The sequence below is a fragment of the Suricata suricatta genome, chromosome 13 (genome assembly GCF_006229205.1).
Source record: "Suricata suricatta isolate VVHF042 chromosome 13, meerkat_22Aug2017_6uvM2_HiC, whole genome shotgun sequence".
Taxonomy (NCBI): Eukaryota; Metazoa; Chordata; class Mammalia; order Carnivora; family Herpestidae; genus Suricata; species Suricata suricatta.
The window spans coordinates 52,955,674-52,974,404 of NC_043712.1; the positions used below are offsets into that span (position 1 = coordinate 52,955,674).

General features: G+C 39.3%; 1 protein-coding gene across 9 annotated transcripts in view; it reads left to right on the forward strand.

Annotated features, from left to right (window-relative positions):
• Nucleotides 1-18,731, forward strand: part of NFIB (nuclear factor I B) — a 445,780-nt gene that overhangs the window by 237,274 nt on the left and 189,775 nt on the right. The window lies entirely within an intron of this gene.

Consider the following 18,731-nt stretch of genomic DNA (forward strand, 5'->3'; position numbering starts at 1 on the left):
AGGGGTTACGTGACAAAAATAAAACAAAATGAAACAGATAACTGAGAATCTTCCTCTTACATACATGAACTCTATTTGGCAATGATATATACAGTATTGAGACTGATATATTTTGGGGGTTTGGGTGCAACAACTTTGGTGTTTTGTTTTAAAAAAGTATTAATAAAAGAAAAATCTAATCGAGAGCTTTAGCCAAGATGTGGAGAGTCTTAATACTAAACAGCTTTCATTGGTTAAGCTCTCTGTTTCTTTATTTTAGTATGGGTAGCTAACTGAATTCTAATACTGAAATGATTTTTATGTATAGCCTAGCTCTTAGATTTCAATGCAATACTACATACACTGTTTAAAATGTTTTATATAATATATTTTTAAGCTAATTCTAGTGTTTTTATTGTTTGTAATTATAATCTTGAATGGAAAATGGGAATATATGTCATATATCTCATAATTCATTTTAGATATTTTAGAATTGAGAAAATAATAATTCTATAGGCAGTTAAAAATCTGGAAAGCAGAGTATTCTGCGAAAAATATTTTATTTAAAACTTACTTGGAAGTTTGAATTTAGCTTTGTGTTCAGTTTACATCACTGTTGTTATTATTTTAAAAAGCAGGTGTGGCTTCCCTAAACAGTCTTTTCATTGGGATAATATGTGTTTTATTTTTGAGTTAAAGCATCTGTTCTGATGCAAATTTATACTTTTGTTACAAAAGCAATGGACTGACATAGTGACACATCCAACAGTAAAATGGCCCCCAGCTTTATAACCTGAATTTTCCTAATACATTTCATTCTCTTTAGATGATTCCTATTCCAGAGGATAGTGTTTCCTCATAGACAGAGAAAAAAAATAAAAGAGAAACTTTGATAATTCTTTGACTATGCTATATTTAGCTCTTTTAAAGTAGCTTTCAAACTTTAAAGGTTATCAGGCTTATCTCCTAAAGATAGAATTGAATCCAATGTGTGAGATTCTGTTTCTCTGTGCTTCCCCCACGCCCTTGGACAAATAAAGAGTGAATGTAAGTTGTTACAGGGCAGGATGGGGTTCTCTCTCTCTTCACACTTCTCTTCTCCTTCTTCTCCATAAGGGGGTATACAATGTTGATTGTTTAGTTGAATGCTGATTATGATGCACATGCGTAGCAAGATTATGACCAATGATATGTAAGAAGAGATGTGTCTCAGTGTGCCATTTTGTGATGGCATTTCAGAGCCATTTTCTCTACACAGAAGTTGCTCAGTCATTCAACAAGTATTCAATGAGTGCCTACAATGTATCAGGCACTGTGTGCTGGGTGCTGGAATTACAATATAGGGAAGACAGGCCTTTTAACCAACTCTACAGTAACAATTTAAGAATGATCTGAGATGGTTTTTGTTTTTTTCTCCTCACTGGAAAGCACTGCCATCAGATGCTTAGCAAATACTTTGTGCAGAGAGTCATGGCAGTGACTGTGCAAACACCACATGAAGGAAATGACGTATGAAAACTTGTGACAGTTTCTGAGGAAATAATGAGACCATGAGAACAGATTATTCCAAAGAACAAATATTTTTTTCATCTGTGTGACAGGAACTATTTTTGTACGGTATAGATGGTAATACCAAGCATGTTCTGTGACATCTTGTAGTGTGTAGCTCTTCTCTCAGGAAACTGGAAATGTGTCAGGATGCCTTTCTGAACTCTGGCCTAGCTCCTAACTGGAGCCATCACACGGGGCTCTGAGCGGCATTAGCACCATGCCATTCAGAAGTGAGGAAATGGAGAACCAGAATGAAGCCTGAGGGGACAGCGAGTGCGTATTGGGGTTTGTGATGATGATTCCAGTTAGCGGCACAAGCAGAAGAACGGAATGTGGCGTTGGGGTACACACCCCGTCGTCTCTCCAACTCCTCAGACATCAGCAGGTCTGTTGCCAGTTTCCCAATTAACGTGTCAGTCTTTGCAGTGACTGTCCCTGGAGGAAGTTAACTAGGAACATGGAGAGTCGGAACTTGCTGGAAGGAACCATGAAAACAGTATCATCAAGTTCAATTCAGAGGTACTGAGCCTGAAATCCAGGTTTCCTAATTTTTAGCTGTATGAATCTGAGCGTTTTATTTTTACTTTTATTTTCAAGAGCGCACAAGCAGGGGTGAGGGGCAGAAGCGGGGAGAGAGAGAGAGAGAGAGAGAGAGAGAGGGAGAGGGAGAGGGAGAGAAAATCTTAAGCAGGCTCCATGCTCAGCGTGGAGCCCGACTGAGGGCTCAAGTCCATGACCCTTGGATCATGACCTGAGCTGAAATCAAGAGTCAGATGCTTAACCAATTAAGCCACCCGGGCACCCCTCGGAAAGTATCTTAAAGTTTTCATGGCTCTATTTCTTCTGTTGAAAATGGAGATAACACCAATCTTAAGAGGTTTTTGTAGGGCTATTAAATGAGTTAAAGACTTGGAAAAGGCCTTGTATAGTGACAATCGATAATGCTTTATAAGGTGTTCAGTCAATAATTTGAATAAACATGGGTAGGATTTTCTAGGCTGTGGTGATTTTTCACAATGCTTTTTCTTATATAGTTGTCCAGGTAACCTTCAGTGAACACTTACTGTGTATCAGACATTGCTTTGAGAGTTTTATCTGTGTGACCTGTTTAATCCTCAGTAACCATAAAAGGTAGATACTTCATTGTCCTTTGACAAATGAAAACTCTGCATTCAGGCTAGGTAAGTGACAGAGCCCAAATTTGAACTCCTGGAGTTTGCCTCTGGAGTTTTCTTAACCCTAATTCTAGTTAGTGAAGTGACTCTAACCACGTTAGGGTAGATGAAATAACAGAAAATCCTATATAGTGAGGTATAATCTCTGCATACTAAGAAGATAAGCTCACTTTAACTTACACGTTTTAAAAAGGATTGGAAGGTCATTTGTTACCTCAGATTCGTAGGTTGTTTCTTTTAATTTTGATTTATTAATTCTGATATACAAAGTAAAGCTAATCTCTTCCCTGAAACGAAGCGGTTTTTCTCATTTGTCATTTCCCCTATTCTAGTGTGCTTTTGTAGGAGACCCTGAAATTGGATGTGTTTATTGTGTAGAACACAAAGGACACATAGGGAAAATAAAACAGTCTAAAAGAGGATTAGCAAGTCAAGAGCCAGGCGTAGTAATCCAGATCTTCAAGAACAGACATCTTGGTCCTTATGATTGCTCTATGATAAAACTCTCCCTGTTCCACTCAGACCATCCTAATGTGTTGGTTTTCGTAGAAGTCTTGGAAATTTTTTTTTTCCGTTTTTCTTATTTCTTAAAAAAGTTGGGATATTTTTCTCAGATTTACTGACATCTGCTTGCACCTGAGTAAATGTACTCTGGGACCTTTCTGTGGTGACAAAGGACATGTATTTTGATTTCCATAATCATTTCTTTGTTGAATGTTTTTCAGAGTCAAAACTTTGAATTTCGGGGGCTTGCCCTGTGAATTATTTAGACCAGAGGTGCTGAGCTTTGTAAGTCAGAGGTGCTGAAAGTGTGCAGGGCAGAAACTCTCCTTCTCCTGGAATGTTTCACTCGCCTTTTTGGTTTAGTGAATTGACTTCCTTCTTAGATAAGACAGTGAATTTAGTGAGAAAGACAATGATGGAAAGATCCAGAAATGACTCCCCTTTCTCTTCAGAAAGCCAGAAATCCCTCTTATTATTACTGCTTTATTTTTATGCCAATAATAACTGATAGTCATAGTAGTACTAATAAAAATAACTACAGTATGGTGAGAATGTGCTATGTGCCTCCTGAATTATTTAACATAATCATTGTAGATACCCAAAGAAGCAGGTACTACTCTCTACATTTAAAGGTAAAGAAATGGAGGTTAAAGGTGTTAAATGAATCTCCAGTCGGATGGCTGGTAAGTGACAGAGCTAAGGCTTACATCCGTATTCCCATCTCATATTTCCAACTTCACTACAGCCTCTATTTAAATGCTGTTCTTCAGTCTTCTTCAAGTAAAGTAAAATGTCCTTTTTCTGGGGATATTTTCTTTATTTTCATGGGATACAAATTACATTTTATAATAAATGTGTGCTGAAGCAGATTTAATGAGCTGTCACCAAATCCCACTGTGGTCCTACTCAGAAGAGGAAATAACTCTATGGTTTCTTCTTTCCATCCACTGTAAATAGTCCCTCTTTCTACCGGCCTGGGTGTGCGTTGGTTTGTTCTATGGGCATTGCTCTTCTGACCCTCAGTGAGCAGCAAGTGAGAGAACTTTCTCTGGTGTTCCTGGGTGCCGGAACTAAACAATGAAACATATTGACTTGGTCTGTTTGCCCCCAAACATGGTTATAGATACTTTTCTCTTCTTCTTCCTTCCGTTTCCTTTCAGAGGTGCTTTATGAAAAGAACAGTGAAGGCCTAGGCTGAAATGACATGAGTTTGTGCAGCCCTGAACACTCTTGCCCTGAATGAGGAGTTCATTGTCCTCAAAGACATTATGTTAAAGCCCTTAATTGTGAACTTTTCGTCAAGATGCTAGACTTGCCAGTTGGTTACACAGAAACTATTCTGCCCAGTCCGGAATGTGGCAGTATAAACAGGGGAACTTTGATCCCCAAGATAAAGTGGATACAGACACTAGGACACTGTTCCCATTCTACCACAGTTTTAATTTGTATGGTTTTTCTCAGTTCAACCAAAATGTCTTCAACCTGTGCCCAGTGAGTGGTGGGTATGATGTAAATAAATTAGCATTTTGTTAGAAAATCTCTAAGAAGAGTCCGTGTGGCTCATTTTCCAAGATCCCCTGGTTAAGAATTACTGTGATTTTTAGATATCTCAGTTAGGCTTCTTTGAGAATGTGTATCAGACTTTAATCTCGGGATTTGATATTTATGTGGTGGTTTATTTAATCTTTTAGCCATGTCAGAATTGTCTTAGCCAACTCTAAGATGGCAGTAAGAATAACAGCATGTGCTGTTCATTAAGCACTTCCTATATGCCAGGCACTGCATTGGGTGTCTTGGATAACATGTCACGTTCAGTCTCTCAAGTACCTGACGTGGAAGCCATCATGGTCATCATCATCATCTTCTAGTTAGAAATCAAAGTCCTCGGGCAGAGAGCGCTCCAGTCATGTCCCAGGTTCACACATACAGCAGCGGTGAGAGCAGAGATAATGGCTTAAAGCCGAGCTTTCAGGCTCTGGAGCCCTGCACACGGGCTTCAGCGGGCTCTGTCAGTCCCCTGGTTTGGGGCAAGTCAATCCATTTTCAAGAACCCGTTTCCTGATCTCTTAAAAGAGCAAATAAACCTTACCTACTTAATCAGATTATCAAGAAGACCAGAATAAGAAAAGCACATAGAAAAACTATGCCCACTTTGAAGAAATATGTAAAGAAAAGAGATTATGTCAATGACATCAACACATTCTGAAGATCATGTTTCTCTGAATAGTCTCCTCAAAACCCACACCACTTCTAAGTTGGACCTCTGCAAAGTGGGCCACCACGTATAGTGCCATAGTGTTGTGATTTTCACATTTATATTGTTGCAGATGGGACAGATAAGTTTGTACTCTAGAGAAAAGCTATTGAGAAGAATACTGCATTTTATTCCAGAGTAGCATGCTTAAATAATATTTATTGGCTCTCTATTGCCTGCTCGATGCCCTTTGGTACCACTTTGGGGGAAGGAGATGACTGACCATTATAAAAAGAAAAGAAATGGGTATAATAGTTCTCTGTCTGCAGCCAATAAAATGAGGCAAATAGATAAGTATTGCAGAAATGTCAGTGTAAGTAGATGGTTTAAGCATTTAACAATTACTCTCCAAATAATGTAACATAACCCCAATGTGTATAGTAGCAGAAGTTTTAATACTGAATTCAATCTCCTCAATTCTTCTTTTCCCCAGAGTAGATACAGCTGCAAAACACAGTATTTTTAGAATGAACACTTAGTACAACATGTTTCTTCTAAGATTTACATTTGGCTTTTTAAAATATAATAAGATTTTTTAAATAGTACAGTTATCTGACCCATATGATACATAGCTTGTATACCTTTGAGTATTTATGAATATATAATTATGATCGTTTTTCTGCTTACTAAATTCATTTCCCAGAAAAGACAGGTGTGGACTGTTTGCATGCATGCGTGTACATCTGAACGTGTGAAATGCAGCTTAGGGATTACAGCAGTTTAGTCAAGGTCATAAGTGACCTGACATGCCCTTGAGCATGCTGTTTATAATTGCTGTGGTTAGTTTTCCTTCTCACTGTTTTTACCTATAATGTCAAAACACAATTATATGGAGTTGGTATGTTCACTAATAGCAGTTTATCTCTGCATGGTTTATAGACAGAGTCAAAAGCCAACAACTATAATTACATCCATGTTTCTAACTTAGCAGTGAGCTAGAAAAGTGTGGTTGAAGTATGCCTTGGGTATAGTGCAGCCAGTAGGAATTATAGGGTAAAGTCATTGCTTTGCATTCTTTTGGTTTTACAATAATTGTTACTTTAATTTTGTTTTCTGGATTTTACCACTGTCTGTTGTGTTTATATGACCACATAAAGAGTGGTTGAGTTACGTGTCTCTCCACTCTATTTTTCTTCTGCCTGCTTCTCTCTATAAATGTACTGCTTCTTTCACTTTTCTTCTGACTCAGCAGACAGTACATTACAGTTAATAGTTTTCTGAAGCCGCCTGATATTCATGCTCTATGGAACCCATAAGACTTCTACTATTTGCATTATATGTTTAATTGGATAATTACGGGAACCATGTTGAACTGTTAACAACTGTCAAGCCTTTGATTAATCTTTTGAATGTTCATTGGCGTGGTTCAAGTTAGCAACCACAGTACCGATTTGTTGTTTTGCTTTTGGTCCTGTTCTTGGGATTATTTGAGAGAGTAAAAATGGTTTCTCTAGAACAGTACATATGATCCCTCATTTGGGCTCACTTTACCTATTGCAGCAAAGAGATACAGCGTGATTTGCGGATCACCATACTTTGTTTTGCATATGAAATGTTGCAGTTTAATAAATCTCAAGAAAAATATAAGAAAGCCTTCATGTATATTTTTATGATCTCAGTGATGTCAAGTAGAAAAGAGAATCTTTACTTCTGAAATACTTTTGATTCGAGCCCACATTTGGAAGAGGTAACGGGAAGGGAACTACTGCATACCTAAAGAATCTTGAGTATTGAACTGGGGAAATAGGAATGAATTATGTAGAAAACTGTTCTTTTGCCTGTTTATGTTCAGTTCATATGGGTCCTACAGGACATTAAATGAACATCGCAATTAACATAGCAGACAATTCTATTTAAACATAAATAACTCTCAGGCACCCTCACAATTTCTTGTCTGTTTTGCCTTAAGTACATGTGGGTATGCTTGTGGAACAGTAGCATACTTGCTTTTCCTTTAGTAATTGGGATATATTTATGATATTTGACCTGGCAAGTACAATTTTGGGTTTTCATGTGCTTGCATTTTGGTATCAGATAGAGAAAACAAGTCAGGTGCCTAGTGGAAAAGTTAGAAGGAATAAATGAATATTTGCAAACAAATCTCAAAGAGCTTACCTGAATGCGCTAAGGACAGGGACTTGATACTATATTTGAGTGATCTTTGTATTTTCCCTATATATACTGCAACTCAATTTTATAGGAACGTTTAATGAGAAATATCAGACTTCTTTCTACATCATAAATTTAAGAGTAGGACTTTGATAATACTATATCTTTGAGATCTAGGCTTTTAAGTATTTAAATAATATTTAAATATTATTTTTTAGTTACACAAGTGACACTTCGTCTCTCCTTGTAAAAGCTCAAATAAAGCTCCAGTTCCTCCTGGCCAATTTCTGCTCCTCCTCGGAGGAAGCCACTGTTATCTGTTGGGTGTGTAACCCCACCAAGCCGTCTACTGTCCCTCGGGAGATCTTTTCTCCCTGTTTTGTTATTTATTGAGGAGGGCGTTCTTTGCTCACGAAGGAAACACAGGCACCTCTGATGCGCCTGCCCCGAGCTGGCTTCTGGCCCACCTGTCCTAACACCGGTGGACGAATGGCAGTCTCTGTGAACCGGTTGGCTGTGGGAGATGAGGCGGTGCGTGGCCTCATTCCCTGAAGGCCCGTCGCAAAATGGGATCTGAGCACTGGAGCACGGGTCTTGTGGGAAGTACTGTCCTACGTGTAGTTTTAGAACAAACACAGTGAGGGTGCGAGAGCAGGGAAGATTGAGGTGTGGCAGGTCTGACTGAGACTGTGACCTCTGAGAAAAGGCTGGAAGGAGGTGGGTGAGCAGCGGCAGTCTGTTAGGCACGTGTGCACATGCACGCGGATGCACACAGATGCGTAATCAGCTGTTCTTGACGTCAGCTCTGTGAGGCGAGCTCTGTTATTATCTCCTTTTCACATGTGAGAAAAGCAAGGAACAGAAAGGTTAAGGAATCTGCCCATGGCCACATAACTAGTGAGTGGTGGAATCAGAAATTGGACATAGGGAGTTTTTTTTAAACTCTTGTTTTAGGTCAGCTCTTAAACGGACTTAGTGACGCTAATCCAGGATGGGGATAACCTCTTGAGCAGACTTTCTACTAAACTTGGGGATACAAGACTCAGATTAATTTCTCTTCCTGGGAAATAAAATATTGGATTTTACCTATCATTTCTGAAGCGTGTTGTTTTGAAGTACCATCTTAGATCAAGTTAATAGGGTCAGAATGGGCACTTCAGCTGCTAGCAAAGCATTTCTGCTACTTATGTTGAAAGTGTATTTTGGTGCTTTAATCAAATGCACAAAAGACCTGGGGGAAGGAGAATTGTTTTCGATGAGGAATATGCAAAAGGAATCTGTTCGCTATTCTCACCTCTTGAGTTTGCATTATTTTTATAAGACCATTGTTTACAGTTGGAAGCTTTATGGTAATTGTACCTTCCATTGAGGTTCAAGATGGCTCTTCAGCTAGCTCATAATAGGATAATGAGCTGAAGAGGAAGAGTATGAAAGGAGTGTGTAACAGGAGCAAATTCACATTGCAGTCCATGTTGTGGCCCATAAATATTCATCTAAGAAAATGTCTTAGGTGCATTGAGTTGTAGATGAGCAACTTACATCAAATTGCATTTACATTTTGTTCACCAAGTAAGTTATTTCAATCCCTCCTGCTTCACACACTCTTTCCTTGAAGTGTCCTTGAAGCCCTTTGACCTGCCTTCTCTATGGAGACCATCTGATCACTGTTAGCCTTAACGTCCCTCTCTTTGGGTTTTCAATAAGCGTCCAAATCTTGGCAGTCAAGTCTTGGGTAAAATGATTGTGTGAAAGGCAACAGGGAAGGAGATACACTTTTGAGAATATTTTTATTAATATTGAGAATTGGATTCATAGTTTTCAGGCATGATATACTTTTTTCATTATGAGGATCAGCAGATAGAATATTCTTCGGTTATCCTAGAAGAAGTAAGGGCCATACTGGGAAGACCTGCCTTCCAATTTTGGTTCCATTATAAGTCACTGAGACTTAGTTTCAGTCTCATCATCTGTAAAATGGTACTAGTATTTAAAAAAAAATCTTTATTTACTTATTTTCAGAGAAAGAAAGAGAAAGTGTGCAAGGGAGGGGCAGAGAGAGAGGAGACAGAGAGAATCCCAGGCTGGCTTTGGGCTGTGCTGTGGGGCTTGAACTCACCAACTGTGAGATCATGACCTGAGCCAAAGTCAAGAGTCAGATGCATAACTGACTGAGCCACCCAGGTGCCCCAAAATGGTGCTAGTATTAACACTTACTCCAGAGGATTAATTTCAATAATGTGTGTGAAAGAGCTTTGTGAACTGTTAAGTGCTCTCCCTCTCTTTCTCTCTGTCTCTCTGTCTATACATACAAACATACACATGTATCTGTGTGTGTGTGTATAAATATATAGAAATGTTGATCATGGTTTTTCTCTATTCTATCTTTGCACTCAAGTGAAAAATTCCTGAGAACATGAAATGTGACTTATTCTTAACACTTTGCTTAATACATAATAATGATAATATTTTTGTATTGAGCCTATTTGGATTTTTAGCTTATCTTAGATGTTTTATTGAGAATCTCCTCAAGTTGGTTAATCCATTTTTTTTTTCTCATTGTGTCTACAATTTTAAGCAGACCAGACTTACACTGCTGGAAAATACAAGGGACAGATGACATGGTTCTCCTCATGCCCTGGCCAGAAATAGTTTCTCTCGGTACTAATTTGTTGCTTTCTTTAGAGAAAGTCCCCACTTATGAAGCACGCTGAGGTTAAAGGTCTAAATTCTCTACAACACAGAACAAACATGACACTTTAGTAATGCTCCTGGAGGGTCCTGCCCCGGGTCCTAGCTCTCCTTTATTTTTCCTGTTTTGCTCATGGTCCAGGTTGTGCTTACTTGGAAGCTCACATCGTTTCTATCCTTGGCCACTGAGACAACCGGAGGGGACACACTGGTCCTCCTTCTCTAGAGTGGTGTTTGTGGATTCTCACATATGTTTTCAGACCATTGGACTGTCCAGTTTCAGAGACCCCAAAGAAGACTTCGATTGAACATATGTATCTTGTTAGCATTGTTATGACAAATCTCTGCAGCTGTATAAACTAGTCTTTCTGTAGTTTCACACAGGGGACTCCATTAACAATGGACCACTCTGTCAGCATTTAATCCTTTTTACCTTTTGGTTCCTGTGAACTTTTTACTGGACATCAGGATTATCTTTACCCACAAACAGAAGAACATGTCCAACACTACATGTCAGTTGAATTCCCCTTGGAGCTCTCTGAGGTGATCTGGAGAAAGGCTGGCCATGATCATGATTACTTTTTGGGTCCTAATTAGAAAGATAAACTGGTCATCAGAATGGCTGTGACAGAATTTGGGATTAACTTGGCTTTGGAATTGTTTCTGAATTTAGCACCAGAGTTCATGGTCCTAAGAAGCTGACCTCTGAAAAGTTTGCAGTGACCGTGGTGTGAAGCAGGGCAGGAAAGACATAGCTTCTCCCAGAAACAGTCACAGCAGACAGACTCATCTCTCTGAGCACTTAGTCACGGACAAGTCAACATTTGTGTGTGATCATTTCAAGACATGAGAAACCCAGAAATCTCAAGTGACCTTTTACCTCTTGAGGTAATTTCTATATATTGTTTTTTTTTTTTTTTTTTTTTTTTTTTTTGCCAGAAGAAGGAGGGCACACTGGATATTCCAGTGCAATGGGAGCTTGAAAACAGCAGAGTTTCAGCCTTAGAAAAACAACGAACAAAAGTTCAGGTTCCAGTTTAAATATACTTGACATTTGAACCCCTTGTTTGAAGCCCTTGCTTTAGGTTTGTCTTCAGAGGACATCTGAAATTCCTCTGGCTTCCAGTCCCTGGCCAATGAACAAGAATGGATGACAAAAGGGTATAAAGATAGAGCTCAAACAAGTTGTTGTTAATTCTTTCTTTCACCTAAGAGGGCTAATGAAAAGCTTCAATTACTAAATTCAGACTAGACCATTGTCGCTACTTGCCAAATAGTACGTGCTTGTGCTTCTGTCTAATCCATATTTGAAAGCCACAAACAGAAGCACATAATTTGGCAAAACACCAAAAACATGCCTCGGCACACTTCTGGAAATTCTTCCAAATGACTTATTGATTCAAAAATTTTGGAGAGAGAGAATGTGTGTGTGCTTGTGTGTGTGTGTGCGTGCGCACGCGTGCACTCCTGTGCACATGGGTGCACGTTCATATTGCCTGGAAACGCTTAAAATAAATTCTGCCAGCAAACCATGTATATTACACTTGCTTTAAGGGGGTTTGAAGACTTTGTTTGAAAATTCTGCTTGTGGAAAACAAAAACTAAGGCTGTTTACTGGGCGGTTACTTTCTCTTATTTTCAAGTGCAGACTTGTCACTTAAAAATACTCCTCCGAGTGCAGCATATCTTTACAATAGTCATTGCTTTAGGAAAGTTAAGGTATCCTGTTTGTTCTTAAAATGTATTTTGAGGTTTTGATTTTTTTGTCTAATTGGTGTGCTACAAAGAGTAACTCATTCCGAGAAAGAGTTCATAGCACCACAGAGAAATGTCCTAAGTTGATGAATTATTCTTTTCTAAGGTTTTACAAAAGTATTTTTCCTTTGCCAGGTTTCTGCTTGATATAGAAAATATGCATGTTAAAAAAGTATATAATTTGGCTTCAACACAGAATATTGAAGATATTTAGAAGGTAACCACATAAGATTATAATGAGACAGATGTGGAGGACAAACAGTCCATAAGAAATCTTTGGTGTGGTCCCTTTTCCCTTGCATGAATATTATTTTTAAAAGTCAGATACTTTTACATGTAGTATTTTGTTTAAACATTCCAGCTTCCTTTACCAGATAGGTACTATTATTCCTTGTTTAAAGATGAGGATATCAGAGCTCAAAGAGTTTAAATAAGCTGCTCAAGGTCATACAGCTAGGAAGTGGCAAAGGCAGGATTAATCCAAAGCCTGTCTGACTCCACAGCCCCGGTAACTGTACCTTCCAGCTTTCTCCAAGGGTGGTAAATATTACAAATCCATGCCTTTTGGTCATTCATCTCCCCTTCATCCCTTGAAATGCAAACCATACTGCTCTGAAGGTGATTGTATGTAGGTTATGTTAATATATTTCCTTAGTAAAGGGGTTAAACATATATTATATGTTATATTTGTAAATTAGCACTTACCACTTACATCTTTTGTTTATGATATCTTATTTAATAGTTATCCTATTTGGGCAACATAGATGTTGTTTCCATTTTACAGTTGAGAACCATTAAGTAATTCACCCAAGAGGTGGGGGTTGGGGGGGCTTAAGTATAGGATTCTTACCCAACTGTTTTTTTTTTCCATTGAATTACAGATACCCCAGATCCAAAAAAAAAAAAAATCTATGCTTGGATGCCACCTCATACTTAAAAATTGAATGTGAGAAACCTAGAACTTTCTGGCTTAATTAAAAAAAAAAATGGACCTGTACTACGTAACCATGGGTGTCTTTGGAAGCATCTTCTCGCAATACAGGTGCAGATTCATAATTGGTTGAGCTATCATATGTACGTTTGAGAGATGCTTCATTTTTCATTATGAGTGAGAAGTTTTTTTTTTCTTCCTAGTTCAAGGAAGTTTGTGGTATATGAGCAGGGATTTGAAAATCAGCAACTTGTAGTCCTGTGGCTTCTTTAGGCAAAGTAGGATTACATCGATTAAGATTATGGAATTCACAGAAATGTAAAAAACAAGAAAGAGGGCGAGGGAAGGAGGGAGAGAAGGAGTTAGTTCTCACTGCTTTATTGATCTGTTTGTTCTGCTGTTTGAAAACTGTCCTGGCGATGTAGTGACTTCTCCCTTCCACCACAGGCTTAGTTTTGCATCTGTTCCTTGATAGGTAGTGTAGGGTAGTGTCACATTTACACCCCTTCAGGTTAGTATGCACAATGAGGAAATAAGATGCTAAGGACGTGTCCCCCCACCCCTACCATGTGTAGTAGGGTTTTCACTTGTATATGCACGTGCTCTTCTTCAAGGTGTCAATGCTGGTGAATGGAGTGACTCAGGAGGGAGTCATGAAGAGTCTCCCTGGCTGGCCGTGTTTCGTCACCATGGCTTCATCTATTTTTTCCTCAGTGTTTCCTCCAACTGCTCTAATACCCCTCCATTATTTCTCTTATTATGGCTTTGAGATTGACAGTTGCCAAAATTCCAAAACTGTTATGAATTCAAGTGTGTTCAGTGATTGGCTGGTGAAGAAGTTGACATGAGAAAACCAGAAAAGTCATGAACTCTGGATCACACATTTATATATGTGACACAGATGAAGATTTTGCAGACCTTGATACACGCCAAGAGGCAGTCTTGGCCCAGACCATGTAGAACTCCCACCAGCATGGTCAATGGCAAGGTCCACCTTGCAAACGGAGACCCACTGGATAGATTGAGGTGTGGACAAATTAGGAACTTTCAGTGATGGTTCATCCTCTGGATTTTGTCAGGGGTTTGTATCGGATTAATTGTCTGGGACAGTTACTTTGACTTTTTGGTGGAAAAAATGAACTAAAACCCAGTCTCTCCTATTTATTTGTTGCCTAATTGATGTTTCTAAAAGTTGCCTGCCTTACAGTTCTTTTGACTTCCCCAAGAAATCAGTTAATTGAGTTAAAAAGCAAATATAACTCCACTCCCGCTTGTGTGGTGCTTGACCAATGTTTCCAGAAGATTACTGTCCTTCAGCATGTTACCAGAACCGAGGAGGCCCTGTTTTTTTTTTTTTTAAAGATAATACTCCGTCTTTATTTTGTGAATTTTAGCCTATTTAGACTTAATTCTTGGGCCTCAGATTGAATACTTGTTCTAAGGAAATGTGATCCCAGGAATGCTGGTGATTTGCTGCTTTAAAATGGTGCTATGCTTTAGGTTTCTGTTCAAATCTAAGATTTCAGAAGAGTCAGTAACTGCAAATAATCTAAAAGGGGAAGAGTAAAGAATGCTTCTAACTTCCCTTTGAAATGAATAGCTCCACCAGAGCAGCAGCTATTAGAAAAACAAAAACGACCAAGAAAAGCTGCTCAGCTCAGCACACAGAGGTAAATTTACTTACATCAGACTGAAAAATGAGGGCTGGGCTTTGAAAAGACATCCCTTCAGACTAGAGGAAAGCTTGTAATTTTGGCATGGCTACAGCCCTCCTAAGCCCCTGAGAAATTCTGAAAAACATTACAGAAGACTGTCCTTAATATTAATGGATGTCTTCCTCTGTGTGCATGCATGTGCGTGTGCGTGTGTGTGTGTGTGTGTGTGTGTGTGTAAGAAAACCAGCAGAGAGAGAAGGAGGAGACAATGAGAGAGAGAAGGGATTACTTAGAATGAAGAACTACCAGCAAAAATGTAGAACTGTCTAATTTCTGGACAGTAATTTGCATCTGTTCTTTTCTAGTCTCCAACCCACAGAGTATTTGTCAGGATGAGATTCACTAGTTTTGGAGACACTTTAAGTTAGCCTTGCAATCTCATGGCCCTCTTCACAAACTCTTCCTAAAATACTTTGTTTGTAGATAATACGGCTCACTGATAGGATCTCAAATCCCCAGCCTTATCTATTATGTGACATCAGAGGTGAAAAAAAGACTGTTTCCCTTGGGCTAATTGTGGTGAGTGTCACATTATGTTGTACTATAGTGAACAATTTCAGGGGCACCAAAAGCATGTGGCTCTGCCTCTTGGGAGGGGACTTTTCCTTTGCAGCTCAGCTTCAGGAAACGTGAACATTTGTGTTTTCAAGACCACATACCATTGGGAAGGAAGTAGGGGTGGAGATTCGTGCTGAGATTAAGTGGCTACGAGAATCTCTGTGCTGTGTATGATCTGGGAACTGCTGCATTTTATGTAGCTCTCTTTCTGGTGTGCCCTTAGAATTGTGAAAAGTCAGACCGACAATAATACCGCTACTTGCTCAAGATATTGTTCACAGAAGAACGTGTTGACTTTTCAGGCTTGGCCAGACATACTTCTGGACAGCATGCCTGACTAGCATGGCTTTAACTTTGTGTGTGTGTGTGTGTATGTGTGTGTGTGTGTGTGTGTGTGTGTGTGTGTGTGTGTGTGTGGAGACGCAGACAGAAACATGCTGCCGGGTAATCCACGGTTGTACTTTGGGATGTATAACTGTTACCTACCGGGGTGGAGGAATTTAATAATTGTGGGAACCGGCTGTTAAAAAACAACCTGAAAGTTATTTTCAGAAGGGAAGCTTTAACTCCTCAGAGCTGGGGCAATCACTCCACCTTGGGCACCGGTTCCCTCTACCTTAGAGGATATGAGGCCTATCCCAGTTCGACATGTGGAGAGTCATGCGGGTAATAAACAAAGGACGGAGTTTCTTCTCAGGACTGACGACATGGAAAAATCCAGAAAATTCAATCAGTTTAAGAGACTGCCTTGATTTGCTGTGGTGTTGAAAACTGGGAACATGTTTTCCTGGACGTGCAAAAGCTTTGTAACATTGTCGGCTAGTTAATGAGTGATCTCCCTGGTCTGCTCTGGCTGTGCGTGTTTTCTTGACTTAGGACGGACACTCTCAAGATAGTCTTAATTCATTTTTAGTCTAGGTTGACTAAATCGTCTGATTTGGCAAAGTAGCGTGTCAGCATTGCCATGGTTATGTTTGTTCTGGATTTATATCTTAAGTTGAGGTTAAGTAACACATTTACATAAATCAACTCAGCCCTGGACTTCTGAAACAAAGTTGTTCTACTGAGAGAGAAGGTAATTGTATTGCTTCTGAGATTTGCTTTCATTTTATATGAAGGATTTGTAAATGTAACATGTCCCGTGTTAAAAATGAACTCTTCTCTGGGTCTTGCCCCTGCAAAACAGAATGAAGAAAACTGTATTGGCGAGAACCCATGGTAGCTGTTGCCACAGTGGGACTTTTCTGGGGGTAGAATATAACATATAGTAGGCTAATGTCATCTAACAGCAAGATGCTTTAAAAGGCAGATTTGTGTTTTCTCATTAGTAGCACAAGGATTCCAGAAGAATAAAAAAGATGTTTCAGCAATAAAGATATTGCAGAAGTGTGCAGAGGGTTTACGCTTACAGGTGCCGACATTTAAGTAGGAGTGTTTTTGAAATAATAGTGATTTATTGTAATTCATGCGAATATCTTTTCAGAGATGTGTTTCTCTTAAAATAACATCAGAGAAAACTGTCATGGCTCTACTGGTTGGGTCATCATCTAGCCATTCATGTTCTTTTTTTTTTTTTTAAATTAGTTTCATTAAAATTTACCTGAATTTATTGCTAAACACAACAAAGAGAATACTTTGTACCCCCAAGTTTGAGGATAAGCTATTGTGAAATACATATTATACTTGCAAATGCCAGAAATGTATGGAAAGAATAAGAGATTGGCAGCTGTTTTAAGTTTATTGAAAATATATAATGAAAACTAGCTACTTTCGATACTATGAAATATTAGCAAAGCAGTATTGACTATGCAAAATACTATTAAATTTCTGACTTTTAAATGTGATAATTTTAGGGCCACTGAACAGAATTTGCCATTCAATAATGCTACTTTTAAATGCTCACTAACTTTATGACAAGTTTCTACGTTTTGTCTTTAGTGTATTTTCCTCCTAGACTGTTGCTGGCATTGCTGAAATACCCTTCTATATGTGGGGGCAGTCCTCTGTCCTGGGCCTTTGTGAGCGTATCTAAGACGGGCCAAATGACATGGGGTCACATTTGTTATGAACAACACATTTTCCTCAGCAGGATGGCTTTGTATGGTGTTTTGGTTTGTTTAAAGAAATTATTATTATTATTATTATTATTATTTAAAGATCATATACTTTTTTTAATGTATATTTATTTTTGGGAGAGAGACACACAAAGTGTGAGCGGGGGAGGATCAGAGAGAGAGGGAGATGCATAATCTAAAGCAGGCTCCAGGCTCTGAGCTGTCAGCACAGAGCCCGACATGGTGCTCGACCTCACCAACTGTGAGATCATGACCCAAGCCGAAGTCAGCTGCCCAACTGACACTGACACAGCCACCCAAGCGCCCCTAAAGAAATTATCATTGACTCTTGAAGTCTTTTCCATGAGATTCCGTATTCTCTGACTTTATCTCATTTTGCTCCACTTAGCAATAAAGTGGCTGGCCAATCACTCATCCTTCTTCACCAGTTCCCTTGGAAATCTAGGATCCATATTTCCAGTCTCTGAAAGGTGGAAGCATGTGTTTTGTCCAGCTGAGTCTCTTGGTCTGATTTTTTTTTTCTGGTCCTAATACATGTTTATTCCTACATGTGACAAATCTGCAGTCGTGTTTTCTTTGAGTTATAATGACTCAGATGTCATAATTAATTTGATGAGCAGGTGGGGGTTATTAGCCTTGTGCTTCACTTGCTAATAGCTGCACAGTTTTTCTAAAGTACTCTTTCAACTAAGGAGGCATTTCTTCACATAGAATAAACAGTACAGCACAAAAGCCTCAGTTAGATAACTATCCGTGGGCTTGAAAAGCTGCCAAGCAGATGTTGTTATTGGAGCTGGCCCAGGCGAGATTGGGCAAGGCAGATGCTCGTGGGGAGGGGTGGGGGGAGGAGAAGGGGGAGGAGATGTAAGAGAGCAGAGGTTGTGGGGAGAGGGGGAGGTTCCACAGGACTCTGATGCTTTCTTTGGAGGGGCTGGGCCAGATTTTGGGGGGTGGGAGTTGTCTTCTCATGAGCCACCTCCATGGTCACGGCCTCTGGTTGGTCCCTTGAAATGTACATAAACGAGGATGGGGTGGGGTGGAGGGAGACCCTCTCCAAATATCCACATGGGAATGAATCTGAGTGTTCGTCCAGCAGTCTGAGACTTCTGGTTTGCATTAGGGCGGCTGTGTGCAATTTTTGAAGAGTCTTCGGAGACGCTGCTTCATACCTACCCACATATGTAATGGACAGGACGGCCCTGACATTTACCAGAACTCATAGGTTCTGCTTTACTGCTATAAATTAGGCTGTGCAAATTCAAGACAAAATGCTGTTTTGTTTCCTGTCACCTTACTATATAATTTTTTTGGAGCATTTTCCACCCTTTATTAAAATGTTGCAAAGTAACAGCATACTTTTAAAAATTAAAATCCATCTTGGAACATGTCAGGGTTTGTATGAGGTAAACATGTGGATGGTTTATCTAAACTGATTGT